This window comes from Bidens hawaiensis, unplaced genomic scaffold (assembly GCF_021521415.1).
Source record: "Bidens hawaiensis isolate Kalapana, Puna unplaced genomic scaffold, B.hawaiensis_p1.1 tig00008064_1, whole genome shotgun sequence".
Classification (NCBI taxonomy): Eukaryota; Viridiplantae; Streptophyta; class Magnoliopsida; order Asterales; family Asteraceae; genus Bidens; species Bidens hawaiensis.
In genome coordinates this window covers 911043-931555 of record NW_027491569.1, presented here as the reverse complement: position 1 = coordinate 931555, position 20513 = coordinate 911043, and the positions used below count along the sequence as shown (strand labels likewise).

General features: G+C 39.3%; 1 pseudogene; it reads left to right on the top strand.

Annotated features, from left to right (window-relative positions):
• Window positions 1-18240: 18240 nt before the first annotated feature.
• On the top strand, window positions 18241-20215 carry LOC143636822 (ankyrin repeat-containing protein ITN1 pseudogene; annotated as a pseudogene).
• The last annotated feature ends 298 nt before the right edge of the window (window positions 20216-20513 follow it).

Below are 20513 nucleotides of genomic sequence, written 5' to 3'. Positions count from 1 at the left end.
ATTTCAATTTTCTCACCACAATTTAAAGAGCATGGTTGAAAACGTACCTCAGATGCAACCGGAGAGGTGAATGCCATATATGCAAACTGGAGTTCCTTAATCTTCTCCTCAGCAATGTTTTCCTCTTCAGATTCCTCAATTTTTGTGAAATTTGCAGTTTGATTTCCAATATTCAACGCAGCCATCTGTCTTTCCCATGAGAACGTTTGAGCAACCATACCTCTTTCCCCATTACTTGAACTACCTCCAGCTTCACCCCGAGCATTTCCGGCTGGAACCAAGGCCCTTTCTGTATTCCCCTATTTAGTTGGATTGGTGCATTCATGAGCAAAGTGACATGGCTCATGACAGTTGTAACACCTGAGAGTCTCCTTGTTAAAACCCACCTTTTGATTGTTTGGCATGTTCCAGTTATTTCTACCCGTCCTTTTGGTGAACTTCTTAGCACGGAAAACCACCATGGAAATTTGCCACGAGATGTCCATTTCTTCAACATCATCAGGATGAATCTGATCAAATTCAGTAGCAGTCATGGGTTGGACCAGATCTCCTGCCAGAAACGCATGGTAACAGTTCATAAATCCTGCCATTAATGCAATATTTTCTTGAGTTTCTTTGGGTATGGTAGGAATCTGGCTGGAGTTTACACTGGAAACGACTTTGCTAGCATCACCAACTGACTGACCAGATTTGGTAAAGAACACAGGAACTGGGTTGGGTGAATTTGATGATGATGATTGACCAAGAGTGGATGAGAACATCTGAAAGTTTCCCGGTGGTGGTAGTTGGGAGGGCTTAAATAATGAGAAGTTATCTTGAGACATGAGGGCACTGTTAGAGGTAGCATTATATCCAGCAGCGCTATAAGAACTAGCATGATTTATTGCTCAATGTTTGTCATCCATATTGCAGGCCTTAATAGTGGCAATCATTTCAGTCATACTCATTTTGTTAAGATCTTTGGTCTTCTTAATGACTGCAACATGCATGTCCCAGTTCTTTGGCAGGGAATTCACCAGCTTGTTGTTAATCCTTGAAGTTTGTAGAAGAATTCCAGCAGTTGTCATTTCAGTTGCCAGGGATATGAACCTTTGAAGCTGAGATTCCAGTGTTTCTCCTAGAACGTGATTAAACATATTAAACTTCTGTCGCAACAAATCCTGGCGATTTCTCTTCATATCCTCATTACCCTCATAAACTTCTATCAGTGCATCCCACAACTCCTTTGCTGATTGGAGTTCTCTAAACTGGAGAGATCTCGGGTAAAAGTGCCATAGTTAGAGTTGATAAAGCTCTCTCATCTTCTTCAACTTTTGCAAAGTCATCATCGTCGTATTGAGCAACTGGTTTCACAAGAACCTCAGTTGAACAAGCTTTTTGATAAGTAATCCTTTGAGGTCCCCTCACAATACTTCTCCAAATCTTTGAATCTTTCATTTTGGCATAGTGTTCAAAGTGAAATTTCCATTCATTGAACCCTTCCGAGGATAATAAATGAGGTACACGTGTAGCAGTACCCATGATTGAATCAAGTTCTTGGTGAAGTGATGAGTTGGTTGAGTTGCTGCCATTTGTTAACTGGGCCATTTCAAAATGGTTACTGATTAATTTTAGGTCCAATTAAAATAATTGTAAGTCCAATAGGATAAGCCCAAACACAGACTGGGCAGAGAACAAACACTTTTGGCCGAGAACTAAGTGAGAACTAAACACAGAGCTGACTTAATGTTTGGCCAAAATCTCTGATTGACCAAATCAGTTGACCGAAAACCTTCTTTTGTTGACCGAGATCTAGGAGTTTTGACCAAATCTTGACCGAGAACAAAGGTGACCGAAAACTGGTGTTGATCGAAAACGAATTTGACCGAAAACCAATATTCTTGACCGAGAACCAAAGGTGTTGACCAAAGCCTTTAACCGAAAGCTCTGTCTTTTGAGCAAGTTATGGCCGAAAATTGAGTCAGCCGAGAACTAGGATTTTATTCGAATTTATCTTGGCCGAATACCCAATCTTCCCAGTTTATTTGTAACAAACTTTCGTAAATTTTGGAATGTGGATATGTTTCCAAATCCAAATCCAATATTTACCAAGATACAGCCTTTTCTCCTCCGATGATCAGTTGGCCGGAAAAACAAAACACCACCAAAAATACGATCTTGAATACGTTGATATCACAATAACGAGCCTGAATTCGTCAAAGGCTCTGATACCAATTGTAAGTCCCGAATCTGGATCACTACAATATGATACCAACCAAACGAGTATTGGTGCGGAATACCAATGCTCGGTTATTCAAGAGCACAAGTGATAACAAGTAAACGAACACAAAGTTGCTTCAAAACACACGTATATTGATTATGTCGAGTGCTTAAGCACTAACAATACTTGAATGATAATAAGAATGAACAACACTAACCCTATACATTACACATCTATATATAGGGACACCAACCCAAGCCGGCCCAATGTACACCAAGCCCACCGAGAACACAATTGTGTTCTCGGTTTACATAAGCACCCAAAACCAAGTCCAACTAAGCATTAGACAAACTCAAACCACAAAACTAGGCCCAACATTAATACTTAATTATCCCCTCGAGATATAACTAATTATTTTAATACTTAATTATCCCCTCGAGATATAACTTAGATCTCGGCCCAACGTGGCTTAGGAAATAATCAAGTTCTGAAATCTGAATAACAATTACAAACTCTAGTTCTACTCGAAATCGCTCAGCAAACACCGCAGCGTTTGAGATAACTTAGCTACTACCAATACACACAAGGCAATTCCCACTCAAACATTACTTAGGTCCGACCCAACTTGGCGGAGGCATTATCAAGTGTGGTGCGGTGTGCCCACTGTCTACCGACATATGTAAGGATCCTGATAAACTTATATGATAGCCCAGCGATTACTTTTGTTTATAACGTTTTAGTGATACATAATCCCATGCAAGAATTTAATGACTCGATTTATAAAGTTGTAAAGAGTTTAGATGTATTCACCTTTGTTACGATCATCGTAACCCACTGATTTAATCTTCTTGTTACCTCGGACCTATAGTACGAGAATAACCTTTTATAAATACTAGATCAATGATCTAGCTTTAGACCTTTAGTCTATTTGCATATTTTTTTTACCTTGATAATCATTTCTTTATACTTGGACCTTTAGTCCAAATAATTTATCAATTAAACACTATGTTTCTTCTTCATGAAGAAACATATATACTAAGTTTCTTCTTTATTAAGAAATAGTATAAAACTTAATTTTCAATAAAGAATTAATATTGTATCTATACTCTTATCTTATGAAAATCATATTTTACTTATTTTATACTCAAGGTATAGATTATACCCTCGACTAGGGTCTAAGACATATATAATAAAATAATCAGGCGGAACCCTACCTTGTATGGCTTGTATTTCTAGAAATGCCTAAGCTTGACGCGGGCAACACGCTTACTTGGCGTCGGTATCGAAATAATGAACGAACAACACTTCTAAACCTTGCACATACTTCGAGACACGAACGTCGGAGTAGTGGCACGCACTTCAAGGTTAAGTGTGTGTGATTTGAGGTGTGAGATGGATGAATGTAGCATCACCCATGGCTGTCTATTTATAGGCAAGATTTGTGTTCCTTCGCGTCGCGCGAAGGAGAACTTCCTTATCCATTCGCGTAGCGCAAAAGACACGTTTTAACCTCTATTGATTTTATATTCCTTTGCGTAGCGTGAAGGAATGGTCTGTGTCGCACGAACTAGATCTATAGGATCGCTGAGTTGACACATAGTCCTGCCAAGTCGTAGTGACACGTGTTCTATGACGTGTTGCAACGTGGCAAAAATTGTCAGGATAATACTTTGGTTCCTTCGCGTTGTGCGAAGGAATCAATTGTTGCTCCTTCGAGTAGTGTGAAGGGTCCAATTATCAAAATTTTTATTTTAGTCCCATGACGTCTATGATTTACCTTTTTGGTCTTTTTGACTTTCCAAAAATACTAAAGCGGCTCGCGGAGATGCGAGCGTGCGAAATGCCATTAAAGCGCCACATTACGCCCAACGCCCGAGCCCGTGGGCGTCGAGTGCTTCACACCCACTGCTAGGACCACTGGGTGCATGCTAGGCATACAAGAATATCACTATGGAAACTTATCTCCTTATAAAGAACTTCCAAATTTTTCCTACTTTCCATGTAGGATGGATTTATATTTCATATTTATACACATGTGAAAGACTTTCATATTCTTCCTTATTTACATGTGGGACGGATTCACATTTCCTTAACATGGAATGCTTCCAACTTTATAATTATATATATCTCATTATTTATTTACCATATTATTAAAATATTTTTGGGTCCTTCAACTTTCAAAGTGACATTTTTAACCCAAAAGAAATATGATATTTTTCGAGATGTTACACTGCATATGCTAAACCAAGAATTCATGAATTAAATAGATCAAACCTCCAACCAAACTTCTATAAGTTACTTCATTACATTTATCAGTTTGATCTTCAATTTGCAGTTTTCACTTGTATTCATTTGTGTGTGTGTTGGGGGGGGGGGGGGGGGGGGGTTGAGCTCATGATTGCAGGATGTCTACCCAAACTTTGACAATAAACTTTTTGCATACTTCTCTTAACATAAGAACAGGGTAGGCTTCGAGAAGTCGAAATTTTTTTTGGGCTTTAAGTAAAATGAACATTTTGTTGTGGTTAAACAATTTAATTTTAAGTTGGCTTACTTGGTTATGATTTGAGTTGTGTAAAAATAAACTTAAAAATGTCTTAAATAAGACTAGAACCCACAACCTCTTGGTTATAAGTCATACCTTTTTGCCACTAGACCAAGCTAGTGTTTATGTAAATGTGTTGAAACATTGATTATACATATTTTTTTTCATAAAAATACATATAATTTTTTTTATAAAAAAAAAATTTCAGGCCTAGCGGGTGTCGGGCCTGTGGCCGTCGACTACCCTGCCACACCTTTGGGCCGGGCCTGCATAAGAACAACCCATATCTAGTTTGCTTGACTTCGTGTCTAGAAAGTACTTCAACATGCCCAAGTCGTTCAATTCATCTCTAACATATGTTTCATCCCATCTTTAAACTTAGCAATAAAATCAGGGGATGAGCTAATGCATCTTATATCATCAACATACAAACATACATAGCTCCCTGTAACTAATATTTCTTTACTTATAGTGTAGGTTCATTTTCATTTCTTAGCTACTTGTCAATCTAGAATACCGAGCTTTAGGGGCGTGCTTCAAACCATACAAAAAGAAGAACTTGTCAGAGTAGTTTGTTTATCCATAAAATCAGTGTGACAACTTGAGAAAAATATGATATTAAAATTTGTTTGTTCTTTTATTACAATATTTAACTTTAAAAATATTTTATTAGTTTTTTATATATTCTATTATATTAAATTATACAAATGAAGATATAAATGAATTGATATTATAAAGTAAAGATGAAAAGTGATAATGAACTAGTGGTATATCGGTTGAACGGGTATGTATGAAATGTTTTTTGCCTCTCCACAAAATGTTCTTAAACCCGTAATTATTAAAAGATGAAAAAGAAAAGAAAAACAGTGCCTCAAAATTTGATTTTGAACAAGTGAATGCTCTTTTATGTTGTAGAGGTAGGGTATGAAACCCACCATGTGACAAAGTATAACAATAACTACATACGCTGGGCGGAACACTGGCCGCCAAGAAATCACTAACGCCGGGCGTAGTGCATGGCGCGAAGAGTGTAGTCCAATATAACTTTTCCTGGCACCTCGGGAATGGTAATACAAAGGTCCCACCAACATGGGACAAAAAGATGGTAACCCACATAGGGACAAACACCAAACCAATGGTGATTGGACAACACATAAAGGACGGTACAAACAGTACAACCACGTCCTTGTCAAAAGGCCATGATGCCCACCAACTTCCACCAACCACCACGGCCGCACGAATGGAGAATATTATTGGTGGAAGACATGACAAGGTGGTTGGTCACACTCTCTCTCCTCCGGCTATAAATACCAGTAAACCTCCAAATGGTAAAGGATATACTTTCTCCTACTATCACTATCAACTTATACATCATACTATCAAGTACTGATTCTCACGCCGGAGGGTGGTTACGAGAGAAACCCCCCCCCCATTCCTCGTAACGAGCTCACAGTGTTTTGTTTTGCAGGTTAAACTTGTCTGCGCCAAGAAGGTTTTATAACCCCTCGTGTAGAATACTTAACCATTACCCTCGGACTAACGTGTTAGACCTTGAGGGGTGGATTCGTGTTTCTTCATTGGCGCCATCCGTGCATATAGCTAGAACAGTAACTCACTCCGTTCTTGACTCAGATGAGTGGCAAGACCAAACCGAAGGAGGTTGGCCAAAAAGCCAACCTAGAAGGAAACATTGAAAATCTGGACGTACAGGATACAGGCGGAGGTCTTCTAAATGCCTCCACCGTTCATCCTACCGTCACGGATAAACAAAAAACAAAAACACGTTCCAAGACAACCATGCCGCCTGGCGTGGCTCGAGGCAGAACAACAAAAACTAAGAGACAAAGTACAAGAAAAAATGGCGTCCGTTGTGAAACCTAGATCACTGTTTGATACAGCTTCTAGTAGCAACGAAGAAGAAGAATCTGAAGAAAACTCAACACCGGCTCGTGTGAAAACACCATTCGCCAAGACACCTCCTGCTAAGCAAAACAGCAAAGCAGGAGATAAGTCTCAACGGTCGAACCTAAAGGCAGATTCACGCCTAGACGACCCTGACTATGAAGAAAGATGGAAAGGACCAGACGCCAAGAAATTAGTTAAGTACCACCCAGAAGCGGCGGTTGATTTTTCCAAACCATATCGGCCAACAACATCAGCGGGAAAATCAAAATTTGTAGCAAGAATAGCCGAAGCAGAGCTACCAGAAAATCCCAAAATCCCGCCAACGGTGGGCCAATATGACGGTATCTCATATCCAGACGATCACTTGCAAACCTTCACAGCTGCGGGGTTAGTATCAGGGTGGACCATGCCGTTATGGTGCCACATCTTTACGCTAACCCTAGTGGGAGTCGCTAGAGCATGGTTTGAAAGGTTGCCAAATGGCCAAATTACAAGCTAGGAAGACCTAGCAAAAAAGTTCACTCAACAGTTTAGCCAGCAACGGCGACACATCAGTGACCCAGCGGACATTTTGAATGTCGTTAGAAAAGATAACGAAACGCTTGAAGATTTCATCACAAGATTTAGCCAAGAAGGCCTGAACATCGGCGGCGTAAGTGAAGAACTTCTGCGGGCAGCCTTTCACCAAAACGTAAAGTGTGACGATCTTATACGTAACCTTACGGGTAGAGATGGCATGCCACAGCGATGGGACGATGTTATGACCGCGGCCAAAACATACGCGCGAATGGAAAAAAGTTTGGGAAAAGAACTGGCAAAGAATGACGCCAGAACGACATTAATAGGGCCCGCCAGGGCAAAAGAGTGTCCTCCGTATGGTCAAGGTTGAACAGCGATAGAGAACCCACATTCGATCCATCCAAAACAAGACAAAAAAGTCAGTCGAGTACGCCCCAAACGAACGCATCCAGGTGGACTCCGCTGACAAAAAGTCCAGCCCATATAATATACAACGAAGGGATCCAACTGAAGAAACCGACACCAGTTAAACAGGGGCCGGGCACAGATATGAAAAGTTATTGCGACTTTCATGAGCAACATGGGCATTCGACAAACCAGTGTATCAATTTAAAAGACGCGATCGAAGAATGTGTCAAAAATGGCAAATTGGATCACCTTTTCAGAAACATACGAGGAAAGTACAGACGCCCACCCCCAAGAGATGGTGGAAAACCAGAAAAGAATATCAAAGATCTGCACGCCAATATGATCTTATGCAATGCTCAAAACAAGAAAAGAAAAACAGAATGGGCGCCATGGAAAGAAGAACAAGTCATTTTCCCAAGAGTAAGAGGAGGGGCGAACAAGAAAGCACCCTTAGTGATCACAGCCGTGTTCGGTAGCTACAGGACGCCGCGTTTCTTTGTTGACACGGGGGCAACGTCCAACATCATGTATCGCCAGTGTTTCAACCTAGTAGACGAAGTAGACAAACGTCGGTTGACAACAGTTAACGCTCCAATCACGGGGTTCAACCAGAGTATTGCATACCCGCTGAGGCAGTTGACATTCCCAGTCGAGCTAAGTGATGGGCTCCATTCGCGAACGGAAGACGTCTACTTCCTAGTAATGGAGACCCCCACCCACAATATGATATAATCTTGGGAAGAGAAGCCATTGGTGATTTCAACGCTACCCCGTCAACAACACATGGGATAGTAGGGGTACCAACCCCGACTGGGATAGCAATGATCCACGCCAACAGAGAGTGTAACATGGTGGAGAGAAAAACACCGCCACAAAAGACGCTTAAACTCGGTAAAACCAAAGAAGTGGAAAAATGGATACTCAACAAAAAATTCCCAGAACAAAGCATAACCATTGGACCAACCATCTCCGAGGAAGCACGGGCGGCACTCAAAAGCCTGTTGGTCAAGAACATTGAGGTCTTCGCCTGGACTCCGGCGGATATGACGGGGGTCCCGAGAAGCAAAGTGGAACACGAGTTAAAGGTTAACCCAACCTTCGTTCCGGTGGTACAGAAGCGAAGAAAGATAGGACCGGAACAGGCAAAAGCCAGTGATGAACAAGTTCAGCAATTGATTGATGCGGGTATAATCAGAGAAATACAGTACCAAACATGGGTAGCCAACCCAGTAATGGTACCCAAGGCAAATGGCCAATGGCGCATGTGTATAGACTTCAAAGATCTCAACAAAGCCTGTCCAAAAGATTGTTATCCACTGCCAGAGATCAACCTTAAAGTTGACGCACTAGTATCCTTTCAGTTCAAATGCTTTTTAGACGCGTACGAAGGGTATCACCATATCCACACGGCGGCAAAAGACCAAGACAAAATGGCGTTCAGAACGAACAGCGGAACATATTGTTACAAAATGATGCCATTTGGCCTCAAGAACGCCGGGTCTACTTACCAAAGGCTGATGGACAGAGAAATCAAACCTCAGATTGGAAGAAATTTGAAAGTCTACATGGACGATTTGGTCATCAAAAGCAAGACGGAAGGAGCCATGTTAAAGGATATCGAGGAGACCTTCGGAACTCTAAGGTCAATTAGCATGAAGCTTAACCCAGGAAAATGCTCCTTCGGCATGGAGGAAGGAAAATTCCTGGGAGTAATCGTGACGAATGGTGGCTTCAAAGCCAACCCAGAAAAATTGGAAGCCTTGCAGAAAATGCCGTCGCCAAAATCGGTCAAACAAGTGCAAACGCTTAACGGCCGATTGGTCGCATTGAATAGATTTTTATCTAGTCATGCGGAAAGATCATTCCCGTTCGTCTCAACCTTGAGAAACTGCCTCAAGAAATCTCAATTCCGATGGACAGAAGAAGCAGAAACGGCGTTCCAAGAAATTAAGTCACGCTTAGAAGAATTACCAACACTTACAGCCCCTAAAGCTGGGGAACCGTTAATAGTGTACTTAGCAGCATCAGAAAGAACAGTCAGCGCAGTCTTGATGGTGGAAAGAAATGGTGTTCAAACGCCCATTTATTACAAAAGCCGCACCCTGGCAGACGCAGAAACAAGATACTCCACCTTGGAAAAGTTAGTCCTATCCTTAGTCTAGACAGCGCGACCATTGAGAAGATACTTCCAAGGCCATCCGATACATGTTCTCACCAACTTTCGCTTACAAAATGTGCTAAGCAAGCCAGAATTGTCTGGAAGGCTCGCAAAATGGGCAATAGAATTGGGAGAACACGCCATCGAATATAAACCAAGGCCAGCAATCAAGGGCAAGGTTTTGGCCAACTTCATCGCAGAAATCCCTCAAGAAAAGGAAGAAGAATGTGAAAGAGAGATCGAAACCCCTGTAGATCAAACGAAAGATGAAGTCTGGAAGATGTTCACAGACGGAGCTTCCAACGATGAAGGCGATGGAGTGGGCCTAAAGATAACCAACCCAGAAGGACAACACTTCACGTACGCATTACGCCTAGAATTCAAAAGTACAAACAATGAGGCGGAGTACGAAGCATTGTTGGCAAGGTTGAGAATCGCTAAAAAAACTAGGGGCACACCACTTGGAAGCACATGTGGATTCCATGTTAGTGGCAAATCAAATTGAAGGATCGTACGATGCAAAAGACGATAAGATGGCATCATACCTAGCGCAAGCTAAAACGCTAATGGCAACTTTTGCCACATGCAAGGTGAAACACATCAAGAGAAGTGAGAACAAACAGGCTGACGCCTTAAGCAAACTTGCAGCCGTTGGTTTTGAACACCTAGCGAAAGACGTCCGCATCGAAGTCCTAGCAACACCTTCAATAATGACCAAAGAAATTCTCGTTTGTTCAGAAGCAGAAAACACACGCAATTATTAAAGATGAAAAAAAAAAGAAAAGATAATGAACTAGTGGTATATCGGTTGAATGGGTATGTATGAAATGTTTTTAGCCTCTCCACAAAATGTTTTTAAACCCGTAATTATTAAAAGATGAAAAAGAAAAGAAAAAAAGTGCCTCAAAATATGATTTTGAACAAGTGAATGCTCTTTTATATAAATTGACTTAGAAGTTTTTAAAAATATTACTATTTTTTAAAAGAAATTATATTTGAGATTTATTATTTAAAGGTATTAACAAGTTTATATGTTTTAATAATTAAAAAAAAGAACTTTTTTCTGGATTTCAATTGTGGAGTAATAAAACTGTAAATGCGCATATGATAATTATATGTTGAGTGTACTTTGACATGGGATGTGGTCGTATTGTACCAAGTATTATTTTTAATAAATAAAACTTTTAGTTACTCCTTAAAAATAGTTCTTTAAAATCTGATAATTTAGAAACTCATACTTTAGCCTAATTTCGTAATTTATGTTTTCTTCTCTTTTATTAATCATTTTCCTTTTCTGAAATTTCTTTGAATGTTATGGTTTATAACTTGAAGATCACGCAACACCACCCTCACCCACCGACATTACTTTTGACCACCATTCACACAACACCACTTTTTGAATTTTGATAGCCCTCATCGAGCAAACACACGCACAAAAACACGTAAATCTTTTTGGAACGTATTTTTTTAATTATTATTTAAAGGGAAATTCCCCAAAACCATTAGTTTGGCCAATTTTTTCCCCCCAAAAATAGGTTAACAAAAAATCTTCAAAATAGCCTACTTTTTTCCGTCGGATCTGATGAATTTATGAACCTTTAAAATCACGTCACCTGTCAACGTATAATTAATAGATCCAACGGAATAGTTAAAGAAGCGTCGGATCCAACAAAAATGTTAATGGATCCAACATCTCAACCCTTAAACCTTCATAACCAACCTTCATCCCCATCAATAGTGCAAATCGTTTAGGTTTTCGAGGGATCACAACCATAGTGCTCAATTTCACTATAGAACTCAAAATTTAAAACTCTTAAATTGAAATTTTAGGGTTAGACGGATAAATTAAACAGTCGTATCCGACGGAAGCATGAACTGAACCATTAGATCCAATTGTTTATTATTAGTCGACTAGAACACGAATCCGTTGGAAAGCTTAAAAAACGTTGGATTTGCCGGAAAATTTAAATACATGTCAACATCTGATAGGCTATACTAATCCATCGGATCAGTTCGTGTTTCCATCGGATCTAACGGAAAAAATAGGCTGTTTTGAGGATTTGTTAAAAACCTAAGCTATTTCTGGAAAAAAAATTGGTCAAAATAGGCTATTTTGGGAATTTTCCCTGATTCTGTTAGAAGGAATCCAATTGGTTATATGAGCCAATGATGTAATGACCCGTTATCCTTCCACGGTTTAGAGCGAGAGGCTTTCGCAGCTAACACCAACAAAAACACGTAAATAAATATGGAATTCACCAGTGACGGATCTAGAAGGGAATTTCAGGGGTAATCTAAATTTTTTTACCGTACATTCACTTAATGCACGAACATAAACAAAGTTAAACGAATACCTAATAGATTTTTCCTTTTCGGCTTCGTAAAGTTGGAGGTCAAGTCATTACATCGTTATCTATTACTTTATCAAATGTTTTTCTTTCAACTACACTAACTAGATCATTGTTCGTATAATACTATAATCATCACTCATTTAATTGCATAAATCCGTCTTGACAAAATTCAATTTAGAAAAACATCTTCCAACATCGTATCAAACCTTTTTTGTCTTAATTTATTCAATGTTCGTTTTGTTATGTTTAACAACTTACCCGTTTATAATAATTCTTGACATTTTTAAGATATTTTGAGAGAGCATTTGTGTGACATTAAATCTCTTCTTTCTATAAAAAAATGAATTCAAGTTATTAAAAACTAGAAAGAATAGCTCCCTAATTTCATAACATTAAAGAATTGATTAGAGCTTTGCATTATATTTTTAAATATCTAAAAATTAAATTACTTAATTATATATGCTAGCATATGATTAAACATTCATACATAATTATATTCACATATTTCAATAATGAAATGTACTCCGTACTTAACAATAAAAAACCAAAACCAAAACAAATTAAAGAAACTAGTAATCTTGGAAGAATAGCAAAAAGGACTTTTGGGAATTATACAGGATTGTACAGTGAATTCGAGACATGATGTTTTTATTATATAATATAATAAAATAATGAAAATATAGGTTTTCTTTTCATAGATAGGTTATAGCTAGGTCAATCATTTATGTTTTAAAGCCCATTTTCATATTACAGTGTACTTTACGTCTTCTTCAATGTTACAATAGCAGTTCACTGGGCACCGATTATGGCCGGAAAATTTTTAAACAATTTTTTTCCTCTTTTAACTTCAAGGCAAGGCTTTTGATGGGGTAGCCTGATGTTTGTTCAGGGGTAACTTATCCCTAAATTGGAGGGATAAACAAAATTTTAACATATCATTAAGAAAGTTGAGGGGTAACCCCGATTACCCTGGCTTCCATATAGATCCGCCCCTGAAATTCACGATCTGATAAAATCGATTGTTTGGAGGGAATGAGAAAAGTAAATAATTAAGACACTATATTTGCATTGTAGGGATGTTTGTCTGTTATCATCTATTTTTTTTTATCAAACTGCAAGAATTATAACTCTATAAATATAAATGAATCGTCGAAAAAGTTGAAACCGGCCAGGTAATTAAATCAAACCTTTGAAACTGCGGTTTAATTTTAGTTTGATTTCTTGGTTTGGTTTTATTATGAGATAAGACATCGTTGGTATACACAAGTACAAATACAACTTAGATAGTTACATGAATACGTAACATTATGAATGATCATTGGTTCTATGATACTACTAGACAAATAGCTTGGTATAGTCCGATTTGATAGTAGACATGTTTTAAAACAATTCACACAGAAACCATTATATCGGGTTTGAAGATGAAGAAACACAAATCTACCCCTCAAGGTCTAACACGTTAGTCCGAGGGTAATTGTTAAGTACTCCCCACGATGGGTTATAAGAAGGAACATGACATCTCACCCCTCCTGGGTAAGATGGATGTTCTCTTCGGTTTTGGAACTAACGAAGCCGCATCTCGATCTTCTTCTCCGGTTACTTGAGACCTGCCATGGAAAGACCGGGGGGAGTGGAGGTGACTGCTAAGAGTAAACTCTTTTTTACAGACACAAAAATATTGGTGGTGGCCATGAGAGTCCAAAAGAGGATCCTTTCACATGAGATATGAAAGTCCTTATATAGGAGACTCAATAGCAACCATCATGAACCCTAACCTTAATGGGCCAAGTCCGGTTAGGGGTTACCTCCACAACCCCCGGCCCATTGGGCCTTAGTTAGTAACCAAATAATAACATAACAAATATAAATGTAATAAGTAAATGGTCGTGTCGGGGTTCGGGACTTACCTCTACAAGTCCTCCAAGTCCATAGTTGCTCTTTTAAAGAAAGGGGAGCTATGGACTTAACTGGAGTGCTTGAGGGTTAAACTTAATAGGTTTTAAGATGTTTTAAAATCATGATGGTGAATTTTGGTGGAGCGTGTCCGAGACGCGTGGGAATCGTGTCCGTCTTGAACATGACATGTCCGGGGCGCGTGGAACGAATCGTGTCCGACTTGGGTTATTATTAGGTTCCCCAACCTTTATGTTTTGGAACGTGGCCGTTTGGGATATTATCTGGTTCCCGACCTTTATGTTTGGCACTTGGCCGTTTGGGATATTATCTGGTTCCCGACCTTTATGTTTGGCGCGTGGCCGTTTTGGTCGGAACGTGTTCAACGCGGTGGACCGGAGCATGTCCGTTTAGATCAGAACGTGCCCGACGCGATGGACCGGAACGTGTCCAACGCGGTGGAACCAGAGTATTTCCGGCGCGTGTTAAAATAAGTATCATTTAATTAACGCCAATTTAGATTGCCAACAATGGAGTATCGTTTTTATTAATTTTGCGGCTATTTGCCTGCTTTTATATAAAATGAAATCGATTTACGCATAACACTTCGCAGCTACGCCATGTTATAAACAGTCGTGCCATCGAGTTTGTTCAACGCATACATGTTGTACGTCTCGTTGTTGCGAATGTTGTAATCTCCTTGTCAATCTTAACTTTGGCATTTTGGGAGGAGCGTGTACGTTTTTGACGGATCTTGCCCGTACAATATTTGGCAAGTAGCCGTATGTTTTTGCATTAATATGCGTTAAACTTTTATTTTGTTTATTATATAAACAAAATCAATATAACCAAAAAGGTTGAGGTTTTTGTGAAAAATAATTCACTTACATGAAAGATATGTAGCCATCCGTGCTTTGTTTGCAACGTATGTTCCGCATCCGCCATTCGTAGTCGCGGTCTGCGGCTTTTTCTTGTACATGCAAAACTCATCTTTTGAATTGTTTGTGGACCATAATAAATGTCCTGCCATATTTGAGGGGCTGTTTTGAAAAATTGGAAATAATTCCTTCTTTAAATGCTTCTTTTCTCTACACGTGCTCCTCTGCCAACATTTTGCACATTTGGGAGGGTTGTATGGGGTCCGTAGTCGCCGGAGTTAGCATTGAATTGCCGGAAGCTCGCATGCGTTCCGCGGTGGCGGAGCTGGCTTGATGTAGCAAGCATATGAAATGTGGCGGACTGTTCATCCGCAATGGCGCGCATGGAGGCGGAGTGTGATCCGCGACTGCGCTAATGCATGGCGGCGGGAGTGTAATCTACAGGCGCATGAGTGGTGGCGGAGTGTCATCCGCGACTGATCGCATGCCTGTGGCGTTGTATTGAATCACGCCGGTGCGCATGCATGATGGCGGAGTTTACTTGGGTTTGAATCGCCGAGGCGCATATCGGCTCGCCATGGCGTGGTGTTGCCCCGCACTTGATAACTTGAAGCTTTCTTGGTGAGCTACCGGATCTGGTTTGACCCATCAAAGTTTATTCGCGACACTCGTAAGCCTGGATTTACCCGTCAATCCGCATCGCTTGCTCATAGCTTCAATCGCCGGAAGTGACGGCGCGCATACTTGGCGGCGTCGGAGTGTTGCTTGGAGACGGCACGCATGCATGGTGGCGGAGTGCTGATCCTGAGTGTCAAGCAAGCATGATGGCGGCGTGTTGTTTGGTGACACTCATGCATGGTGGCTAGGTGTTAAATCGCCGGAGCGCGGATACTTTCGCGGTGGCGGAGCTTACTTAGTCTGCAAGCTTTAGCATTTGAGTTTCTCGCCGGAGCGCGGATACTTCCGCGGTGGCGGAGCACGCTTGCTTCACGGTGGCTGGACAGGCGCCGGTGGTGTGTATCTCCTAAGACAAATTTATTGGGAATGACTTAAAGCTGTCATTCTGTCTCATGCTTTTGTAATGTGTCACTATCAAAGGAACTTTTCACCATCATATTGTACAATATTTTACAATATTTTCTTTTTTTTTCTCCGGAAAACGGAGCAAATCTGAAAGCTTCGATTTTTACCTGATGAACTCATATATGATGATTTCTTAACCGGATCTCGGTTGTATTGTCGGAAAAAATGCAGATCTCGCACCGTGAGAATTTTTTGGCCACCAAAATAAAGTAGATCTGGGCGTCATAGTCAGATCTAGTTAAAACGATCACAGATCCAGTGGTTTACTGTCCGAATCTGTTGGTTTTTTTTTTTTTGAAAAATTATCAGATCTGAAAGGGTTTTCAGATTTATTTCACCCTCTTCTTCTGCCAAAAAACAGATCTAGAAGTCAAAAAGAGAGAGTCGAAGATGAGGTTCGTTTTCGTGTCCCACGGATGGCGCCAATGAAGAAACACAAATCCACCCCTCAAGGTCTAACACGTTAGTCCGAGGGTAATGGTTAAGTATTCCACACGATGGGCTATAAGAAGGAACATGAGATCTCACCCCTCCTAGGTAAGATGGATGTTCTCTTCGGTTTTGGAACTAACGAAGCCGCATCTCGATCTTCTTCTCTGGTTGCTTGAGACTTGCCATGGAAAGACCTTGGGGAGTGGAGGTGACTGCTAAGAGTAAACTCTTTTTTACAGACACAAAAATATTGATGGTGGCCATGAGAGTCCAAAAGAGGATCATTTCACATGAGATATGAAGGTCCTTATATAGGAGACTCAATGGCAAGCCCGGTTAGGGGTTACCTCCCCAACCCCCGGCCCATTGGGCCTTAGTTAGTAACCAAATAATAACATAACAAATATAAATGTAATAAGTAAATGGTCGTGCCGGGAGTTCAGGACCCTACCTCTACAGAAGGAAACCTGTCAATTTGAAAAGGAAAAAGAATGTCAAGCGAAATCAAACCCATACAGAATTAACAAACACCCCTAAACATGCTAGCTAGATGTTTGGTTTCATCATGACTAGCATGTGCATGAACTCTTTTTGCTAGGTACAAGTAATTGCTAACTTTAATTATGCAAAATGTCACACCACCCCACATTTTCGTCTTATCATGGTTTGTTCTTTTACAAGTGAGACCTACATGGAAGATATTAGGAAACTTACAACGAATAAAGACTATGAATTTTACCATAAATGGTCCTCTCATATCTTTCAAATATCTTTTAAGGACATTTTGTCCAAGTCTATATATAGTTATATACAATTAAATAATTCATCATCTTGCATACTTTCTGTTGTTTGCATTGCTTAACTTTTGCTCCCTTGTTGGTCAATAGCGGTTGGAAGTCGAACATCTTCTGTTTTTATTTCTCCGAATTCCAATGGGTTCAGTCATAGATGAAGGTAAATTTAATTCTTAAATTGAGTACATGTGTTTTTTGGTCTTTCTTTCTTGTTAATTACATGAATTTTGTAAGTTTTTGCATCATGTTTAGCTTGAATGTATGAAATCGAAGTTCTTGTAAGTTACGCATTTCGCGTGTCATATTTTGCACAAAATTGGTTGATATTCTTACCTTGGTATAGGTTTGTGTTTAACTAAACTAAAGCGTGATGTACATTAATTCAAATGATGAAGTATACATTCAAACGATGTATATTAAGAGATGGAAATATACATTCAAACTATGCATGGATGCTTTCACTGTTCAGCCTTACAACTTTCCGCTTGATCGAAGTCAGATCGTCTAAAATTCTGAACTTCTTTAGTTACTTGTATATCATATTGTCAGATTAAATGCATGAGATTGATGGTTGGCATGTTTTGAATAAAAAGAAAAGTAGATTAATGCGCATTTGGTGTTCTTAGTTAATTTGATTTAGTTGATTATTATTATTATTATTATTATTTTTATTTTTTTTTGCATACTAATACTAGTTATGTGATGGCTTGTGATCACTTGGTAATTTGTATTAAAGACTCTGTTGCTTGATTAATTGCTTCTTTTTTTGTATTAAAGACTTTGTTGCTTGATTAATTGCTTCTTTTTTTTCTTACTGTTCATATTTGTGCATCTGCTAAAAACATAAATTTATTTTGTTTTGATAAGTTAGAATTTATTAACGATTTCTACGCACATGATCTGTAGATATAGAGAGAGGGATGCCAAATGGAAGTTCCAACCTAACAGTTTCTGGAAAACAGATTGATTGGGAGGGAAAGAAGAAATATCTGAAGCATAATAATACCGAGCTGCATTTAGCATCCCAACAAGGCGATTTGGCATCTATAAAGCATATTCTTGATGAAATCATTTCACAAATGGTGGGAACTTTAAGTGGAGCTGACTTAGATGTTGAGGTAGCCAAAATCCGAGCGTCTGTGGTGAATGAAGTGAATGAATTGGGAGAAACCGCACTGTATACGGCTGCTGAAAGAGGGCATCTTGAAGTTGTGAAAGAGCTTTTGAAGTACTCGGATAAAGAAACACTTACAAGAAGAAGACATATGGGGTGTGATACTTTGCATATAGCTGCTAGTCAAGGACATCATGGTAAATATATTTTATTGGTTTGTATAATCATTTTGTTTATTAAAATATGCCAACATCTTTTTATTGAATCTTATTGCAGACATAGTAAAACTACTACTTGACCATGATGTATCACTATGTCAAACCAGATCACAAGGCAATGTTACTCCACTTATTACTGCAGCTTCAAAAGGACACACTGCTGTTGTTCAAGAACTACTTTCAAAGGATCCAAGCCTATTAGATATTTCAAGATCCGACGGTAAAAATGCATTGCGTCTGGCTGCAAGATCAGGGCATGTAGAGACTGTGAAAAGTTTGCTTCAAAAGGACCCACATCTGGTTAGAAGGAGTGACAAAAATGGTCAAACTGCATTACACATGGCAGTCAAAGGGGCTAGCAGTGAGGTGGTTAAGTTGCTGCTGGAGGCTGATGCTGCTATTGTAATGCTGTCTGATAACTCTGGTCTTACCGCTTTGCATGTTGCCACAAAAAAGAAGAGACTAAAGGTGCATTCTGAAATCAAATAAATCTAACATACATAATCTACGTGTTGCATTTGAGAAGTTGATAATATTCGAATTTTATATAAAAAATTAAAATGTGATGAAAAAACACAACGAAATGTTGACAAAAATAAGCACGTCACAATGGTGAATTAGAATCTTATAAAATCATATTTTAAAGTTTTTAAGAGAGACAAAAGAATTTTAATTGTTAAGAGGTAACGCTAAGTCTGAATGGCTAAGAGGTTATCTCTTAATGGTTACCTCTTAATCATTCAAACTCGATGTTACCTCTTAACTATTAAGAGACTATGAACCATTAAGGGGTAGCCTCTTAATAACCCTTGAGGGATCATATTATAACTTTAATACAATAAATTAATTGCAGTTCAAATCATTTGTACATAAGTGCTTATTAGAAAATGGGATAATCCAACCCATTTCTGACTAGCTTGACTTAATTTATGAGATGATCCGTTTTGACCCGAACCTTATATTCGCACTATGTTACGTACAGATATTAAAGGAGCTTCTTAGCCTCCTAGACACCAATGTCAATGCACTAACCAGAGACCATGAAACCACACTCGACATAGCCAAAGGAATTCGTTTATCAAAAGAGTCAGCAGACATACAAGCTTCCCTTGTTCGCCGGGGCGCAATCCGAGCCAACAAATTGAACCAACCAAGAGACGAGTTGATTAACACCTTGACCCTGATAAAAAATGATGTCAGAAAACTCCACCACAAAGCAACCAACGACTCCAACTCCGTCACCGTGGCAGTTCTTTTCGCAGCGATCGCCTTTGCTGCTATTTTCACCGTTCCGGGTGGGGACAAAGATGATGGGATGGCGGCAGTGGCTCACAAGACTTCTTTCAAAGTCTTCTTTATTTTCAATGCGTTTACGCTTTATACGGCTTTAGCAGTAGTGGTGATTCATACAACGTTGACAGCTAGAGATGAGATAGCGAGTATACGTGTGGTTATAGTTACTAATAAGCTAATTTGGTTAGCTTCTGTGTGCACTATAGTGGCTTTTATGGCCGCGTCTTATATAGTGGTCGGTCGGAAGCATGAGTGGGTGGCGGTTTTAATTACGGTGCTTGGTGTGAGTATGATCGTGGCGGTGTTTGGAACAATGATGTTATTCGTGGTTTTATGGAGGATAGAGATAAATAAAGCTACTAACGCAAGAAGATTTGCTTTCTGGCCTTGTTATGGATCACACTACAAAAAAATAGACTTTTAGCGGCGCCTAAAGCTAAATGTTACAGCATTTCTAGCATCTTATATTTATACTTTGACCTAGTAAAGTCATACTGATTTATTATTATTATTGTTTAAGTGGTGATATGCCATGCATATGAAATGGTTGTTAACTCTGAATGTGCATGATCGGTTATACCGATTTATTTCCTAGAATAGGTGGGTTTAAAAAAAATGGTTTTAGATGGCTAACTTTATTTTAAGTGATTTTAGATAATTCTTTATTTCAAATAGAGAATTAGGGTGATACCTCAGCAACATTTCCAAGTAGCAGTACATAT